General features: G+C 34.4%; 1 pseudogene; it reads left to right on the top strand.

Annotated features, from left to right (window-relative positions):
• Positions 1-1,651: 1,651 nt before the first annotated feature.
• The window catches only part of LOC149209765 (glutamate--glyoxylate aminotransferase 2 pseudogene), a 33,152-nt pseudogene continuing 27,392 nt past the window's right edge, over positions 1,652-7,411 (top strand).

The raw sequence follows: 7,411 nt of genomic DNA, 5'->3' as shown, positions 1-7,411 counted from the left end.
AATCAATTGATTGATAGAGATGTCTATAGCTTGAGCCATTACAATTTTACCAATCTATGTGGGCAAGGAACCTTCTAATAAATTCCATGACAAATTCAAATAGAATTGTAGATTAGAAAATTTCCCAATTTCATGTGGTATACTTCCAGAGAGGCTATTGTGAGATAGGTCAAGCAATTCCAAATTTATACAATCTCCTAAGCTAGAAGTTATGGTCCTTGATAAGTTATTGTGATGAAGATGGAGTCTTCTTAGTTGTTTAAGGAGTGAAAGGGAATTTGGAATCTTTACAGAGAGACTATTTACACTAAGTTCCAAAAGACCGAGGTGTTGTAGGCCTTCAAAATCGTCACGTATGTTTCATTCTAAATTATTGTTACTTAAATACAATCTTTTCTATTTTTACAAATTTTCCTAGTGGTGGAACATTACCATTTAGAAAATTTTCACTTAAATTTAATAAAGTTAGGGTGCTAAAATTACCTATGTGTGGAGGGATGTTTCCTTGTATTTTATTATTTGATAATACTAGCATAGATAAATTAGTAGAAAGTCTACCTATGGAAAATGGTAAAACACCACTTAATTTATTGTTGTGCAACCATAGGTAGTGTAAGTGAGAACAATTAGTAAGAGCAGTAAGAAAAGGCATGTTTATAACATTGCCACTATCTAGTTGATTGTTATTCAATTCTAATGATTCTAGAAAAGATAACTTAGCCAACTCTATAGGCACGGTCCCACTCAGCTTGTTATGACTTAAAGCGAGGAATACCAAGTTGGAGAAATTTCCAAGAAACTTTGGAATCTCTCCACTAAGTTGATTTGCCGCTAAATCGAGATATTGCAAGTTTAACATATTTGACAAAGATGTGGGAATGCGACCTGACAAATCATTTGCGGAAAGAGCAAGTTCTTGCAAATGGGTGAGGCGATCCAAGGAAGAGGGAATGGTACCTGCCAGCTCGTTTCCGTCCAAGTAAAGGTTTTGCAATTGCGGGAGGGAACCCAACTCCCTCGGGATAGGACCGGTCAGACTGTTGTATTGCAAAACTAATTCAATTAGCGATGAAAGGTTTGCCAAGGAAAAGGGAATGGTACCTGTCAGCTCATTGTGTCCCAAGGAAAGAGTTTGCAAAAGCTGAAGGGAAGCCAATTCCCTCAGGATATTTCCGGTGAGATGGTTGCGGTAGAGAAGCAGAGTAGTCAATTTTTTCCAGCTGACGAGTTGACTCGGAATAGGACCGATGAGACTGTTATGTTCCAAACCTAATTCAATCAGCGATGAAAGGTTTCCCAAGGAAGAGGAAATGGTACCTGTCAGCTCGTTCTCTCCCAAGTAAAGCTTTTGCAAAAGCGGAAGGGAACCCAACTCGCTCAGGATATTTCCGGTCAGGTTGTTGAAGGAGAGCGCCAGAAGAGTCAAATTTCTGCAACTGCAGAGTTGAGTTGGGATATTTCCCTCCAAGCCATTATTGTCCAATGCGAGCTCCCTCAAACGAAACAGGCGTCCCAACTGAGGCGGGATGTGACCAGTGAGCTCATTTTCTGAGAGAATGAGCGTGCGGAGAAACGACAAATTGCCGAGCGATGGAGAAATGGAACCGCTCAGATCCATGAGAGTGAGGTTGAGGGAGGCCACTCTGTATGGATGGCGGCGGTTGCAGGTGACGCCGGTCCAGTTGCAGAAGGGGTTGGCGGGAGTCCAATCTGTGAGGGAATGATGTGGATCGCTGGCAATGAGGTTCCTGAATGCCACCAGGGATTGGTGGTCATTATGGAAAGAGCGGGATCTTTTCCCAGGGGTGAAGGAAAAGATGAGGAAGAGAAAGAGCAGATGAAAAGCAAAAGAAAGAGAGGGCATGGTGGTTGAAATCGCAGCCTCTGGGAGAGGGGAGGGGAGAAATGCAGTGAGTATAGGTGGAGAAGTGAGTGAGTATTTATAAGGAGAGAAATCGCGTGTTTCGGCGTCGTGAAGAAGAGAGGGGAAGGAATCAATGAGAAAAGTGGTTTCCGATGTTCTCGTTAAAATATTATTTAATCTCACAACGCTCACGAGTCCAAGAAGTCTTTCAAGAAGTCGTCCACTGCTGAGAAAAGTGGTTTCCGATGTTCTTATTAAAACATGTGAACGTAGAAAGGTGGAAAACGTGAAGGACAAGGCATCAAAGAAGTCTTTCAAAAGTCTTCTACTGCTGAGAAAAGTGGTTTCTGATGTTGTCGTTAAAACATATTCAACTTGATCGTATAAAATGAGTTAATGTGAGTCCAAAACTAAACTCGATTACCAATAGAAGCACGAACCAAAAGTTGCTTTAATTTACTAATGATTTGATAAAACATTTTAAATTTATTATTTAAGAAAGATGACGCTAACAAAGATTTCGCAATTTCGGTATTGTAGAGTAGAGTTGTTTTTAGAGTTAGATGATTTAAAAGTTACGTTATTAAGTGTTTTTTTCTTAATATTATATTATTTTGTTTTTATTAAAAAAAATTAGCTTGTCCATAATTTAATATTGCGAATTTAATTTTGTTTTTTTATTATTATTTAAATTTATTTATTTATGAAGTAATTAATTGAGGTTTTATTATGGGTTATTTAGTAACTTTTATTTTTTATTATTTTTTTTTTAATTTTATTTCATTTTTATTTAATTTTTTTTTACCATTTTCATAAATTATAGTTTTTTCTCACAAATTTTAAGAGGAAAAAATAATTAAAAAAATCAATAAATTTTTTATTTTTTTATTTTATTACTTTTTAATTTGACTTTATTTTTTCCCTTCACCTTTCTATAATTTTCTTTCCTCGAAGCATTGACAATTATACAATAAAACTTCATTTCAATGAATATAATTAAATTACTAAAAATTAATTCTAAAAATAAGAAATTAATAAGTTAAAAAATAATTTGAGTGTAATTTTCTCTGATTATCTTATATATACACATCTCATTCTTAATTCTACTTAAAGCTTAAAGACCTTTTGTCATTATTGTCTATACTCACCCACTGGGGATTCGAACCAGTGACCTATCGCAAGGAGTGCGTTAACAGTGCACCCATTCACTGTCAATCCAAAGCCCCGTGGGCTACCTTTGATGAAAATTTTCATTTTTATTTAGAACTAAATATTTAATATATTCATATTTCTATTGATATCTCTATGTTATATATATATATATATATATATATATATATATATATATATATATATATATAAAATGAGGATTTAGTAGTGCCCTGGTGTGGTTATTTATATTTCAGCCGAAATGTCTCCCCATCTACAGTTGCAAAATTGTGAAGTAGTAAATTCCTGCAAAAATTGTCTCATAGGCACATTGTGCATTACAAATCAATCTGATATCGTTGTGCATTACAGATCAATCTGATATCATTTTATACTGCACAAGTCAACCTCAACAAGCTCTCCTCTTAATATTATGCAAGCTACCCCTATGTATTGGGCATTAATATAAGTATTATTATTAATTTACATAATAATTATTTGTATAGTTATTTGTCTTCAAAGTAGTTTGTTTCATAGAAAAGTGTAGCTCTCATTTGAAAGATGGCAAATTTCATGGGACAACCATGGGTTGATTGCATATTTTTCTAGCCATCTTCTTCATTATACATTGGTGAAATTATGCATATTTTTTCAACTAGAAAATGTGTTTTAGTAGTTGGAAATTGTATGGTATCACAAGGTTTTAATTGTAGATATTCCAACCATCTATTTCTTCAAATACTTTTTATCTTTTGCATGTGATTTTAGGTGGAAATCATATTTTCTATGTTGGAAATTGTATGGGGCAACATGTTGTAAATTGTGAAATTTTGTGAATTTCATTTGTTTTTTATCGTTACTATAGTTGCACTATTTTCTTTTTCCATTGGGGTTAGAGTCTTATTCGGTGCATCAAATCACCCACTAAGTATTGATTATCATAATGTTACTATTGACAAAAATGGTGGTGCCATTTCTAGTTTATCCATCTATCCATCAACAAATTTTAAATGTTTTTACTAGGGAATCAAGCCTCGCGGCCAATAACTAGGCTTAACCCCAAGGGCTTCGAGGAGAATTGACCCTGTGACCTCATTATCAGCGAGGCACTAATTTGACAAGTTGAGCTAACCCTTGGGGCTAAAGTATTTTATATTTTTCACTTGAACATATTGAACAATTTTATATTTCTTTCTTGAAGGCACTGATATTAGTAAAAGAGCTCTCATATGCATTAAGGATTCACCATTGAATTATATTATTTAAGTGCGGAAATTTTGGTGATAGAATTACAACTACTCAAGAAATTAAATCTAAATCAAGAGACACAATTCTACTCTACTACTCTACAAAAATTAATTCACAATTTAGAACAACATGCGCAAAAATGCATTATCAAATACACAGGTACATAGATGTTTCTAGGGGAAACCAATTGTTAAAAACCCCTTAAGCGCATTTTGCATTAATCAAGTGAATTGAGTAACTATTACAATTATGATCTCTTGCTCTTAGGACAAACTACAATCATTTTGAAAGAATCTACTCTAAACATTATGGATCACATAAGTCTAAACTAAAAAAGAGTAAACTTATTCTCACTCCACCTGCACTCACGTTGCCCACACTTATGTTTCTTGCACTCGCATTGCCCGCACTTGCTCCTATTTCATTACGCAATTCTTGAGGATTAATCACCTGACCAATGCTCTAAACTGTACACTCAATCTAGTATATAATTAATTGTACACTACCTTGGAATCTACACCACAACTGAGAAATTCAAATTCCTTACATGCATGAGCTATTTATTGGTTGATTGATCAGTTAACTAGATGATCTCTAAGTTATACTGTTGTCCCACTACACAATTGATCTCCAACTGGCTCTAATAACTATTAGAACTAGTTTAATTGAGTACAGCTGAAAATAAGTGGACTAGATTGCTATAACTTAGCAATCAACACATGAAAACTAGAATCCAAGCCCACTAACCCAAATTTAGTGTTCTAATTGAGTGACAAGAGCCATGCTACCTTAGTTAACTTATGATGTGGAAATTCAAATTTTCTCAATTTGACTAAGGCTAAAGTCAAATTGAGCCTTTCTTGCTACACTTCTCAACACTCCCTTTTAGTAAGAAAGGGATTTTCCACCAGCCATTTGCATCGCCTATGGAATGTACTGTAGAATTACCTCTTACCATTGTTGCTGCTATTGCAAAAACTACAACTGAGAATCATCCAGAAAAAAATTTGAATCAACTGTGTCTCTACAACAGTCTATTGGGAAAATTATGTTGTTGTTGACTCTGCTATTGAGCCTACTGCTCCATTGTCAACATTTCTATGCACTTCTCAGTATATGAATGAAACTGATCATCCTACTACTAAATATTGTGGGCCTTTATAGCAAGGTAATGATCCATGAGGAGAACACCTCAATGGACTCTACCCAAATTTTTGCAACTCTAAGACTAAGGATCTACATCACCATACCTCACTCCTGGAGGTATAGCCGCATGCATGGTGAAATATGATGTACCAATATCGTTGTTGCTACTGATTTGTTGATGCTTTTGCATTGTTGTTGCAACTATTGCAATAATGTGTTTGATTTCCCCATATCCTAAAGTACTAGCTTCCATAGGGATGATCCCTCTGAAACTAGGCTCCCTCCGAGTCTCTATATCCCTATGGGAATACCTCTGCTCCTAAATATACCAATATCAATGATCATAGGCACTTTTTGTGTTACTAAACATTGTCTCATTGATCTTCCAACTAGAAACCTTCTAGCTCCATTAATAATTCTGCACATAGGGTCTTCTGGATCTGCCTTGTACTAGGGATCCATAACTTTGCTTCCTAACAACTCATTAATTCTTCAATGGTTACTACACATGAGGAATTCAAGGACTGGTTCTAATGTGATTTCAGGGCTCTTATACCATGTAGAAATTTTGGTGATAGAAATGTAACTACTCAAGAAATTAAATCTAAATCAAGAGACACAATTCTACTCTACTGCTCTTGGGAAAGTAACTCACAATTTAGAACAAAATGCACAAACATGCATCATCAAATACACAGGTACACAAATGTTTCTAAGGGAAAGAAATTGCTAAAAACCCCTTAAGCTCATTTTGCATTAATCAAGTGAATTGATAAACGATTACAATTATAAACTGCAAGAGTAAACTTGTTCTCACTTTGCCTGCACTCGTTTTGCCCGCATTCGCATTGCTTGCACTTGTACTGCCCATATTTGCACTGTCTGCACTGACGTTGTTCACACATTCTCTGCCAACACTCGCACTGCCCACACTTGCTCCTATAACTAAGCGTAATTCCCGAGGATTGATCACCTGACCAATACTCTAAACTATACACTCAATCTAGTATATAATCAATTGTACATTGCCTTGGAATCTACACCGTAACTGAGCAATTTGAATTCCTTGAATGCATGAGCTATTTTTTGGTTGATTGGTCAGTTAACTAGATGATCTCTGAGCTAGACTATTGCCCCACTTCACAACTGATCTCCAATTGGCTCTCATAACTATTAGAAATAGTTTAACTAAATACAACTGAAAATAACTGGACTAGATTGCTATAATTTAGCAATCAACACATGGAAACTGGACTCCAAGCCCACTTACTCAAATTTAGTGTTCTAACTAGCGCGAAAAGAGCCATTTGACCTTAGTTAATTGCCTCCAAGTTGTCTGTTGATGTGGAAATCCTAATTTTCTCAATATGACTATGCCTAAAGTCAACTTGTGTCTTTCTTGCTACACTTCTCAACATTAAGAACAACACAGTATTTTCTATTTAATATGTGTTTGATCTCTAGACAAGTAAAACATTTGGTTTGTGACTCAGATAATATATTAATTTTGGAAGAATATTATAAAAAAACCTCTTTTTTTAGAAGAGAAACTACAAATAATAGTAACAACTGAAGATTCTAGAAACAAGTTAACATGAAGTTAACTTTAAAGATAATGGAATATAAACTATCGATGAAATAATTATGTCTTTATTATTTTTTACTTTAATTTTGTATATTTAAACTAAGCATAGGTACCAACTACAATGTAGCATCGCTTAAGCACGTATTTATTAAAATATTTAATTTACTAACATCAAGCAAGCATAAAAGAACAAAGATAATAAATAATTAATGCATCAAAGACTATTACATTCTTTCCCTAATGTAATTATCTTGTTGTTACAAGATTAGGTATATGCAATTTTAGTTCTTTATTTTTTTTACTTTAATTTAGCTCTATTTAAGCTAAGTGGTAGGTACTAGCTACTATATAGCACTTGCTTACATTCCAATCACTTTACTTTCTGAAGATTCTTATTAAAATCTAAATAATATAGAGTT

Source organism: Pinus tabuliformis, chromosome 1_2 (genome assembly GCF_031772625.1).
Source record: "Pinus tabuliformis cultivar Carrire ecotype Pingquan chromosome 1_2, CPIR1, whole genome shotgun sequence".
Taxonomy (NCBI): domain Eukaryota; kingdom Viridiplantae; phylum Streptophyta; class Pinopsida; order Pinales; family Pinaceae; genus Pinus; species Pinus tabuliformis.
The sequence above is the reverse complement of the archived record's forward strand: the minus strand, read 5'-3'. Positions and strand labels throughout refer to the sequence as shown.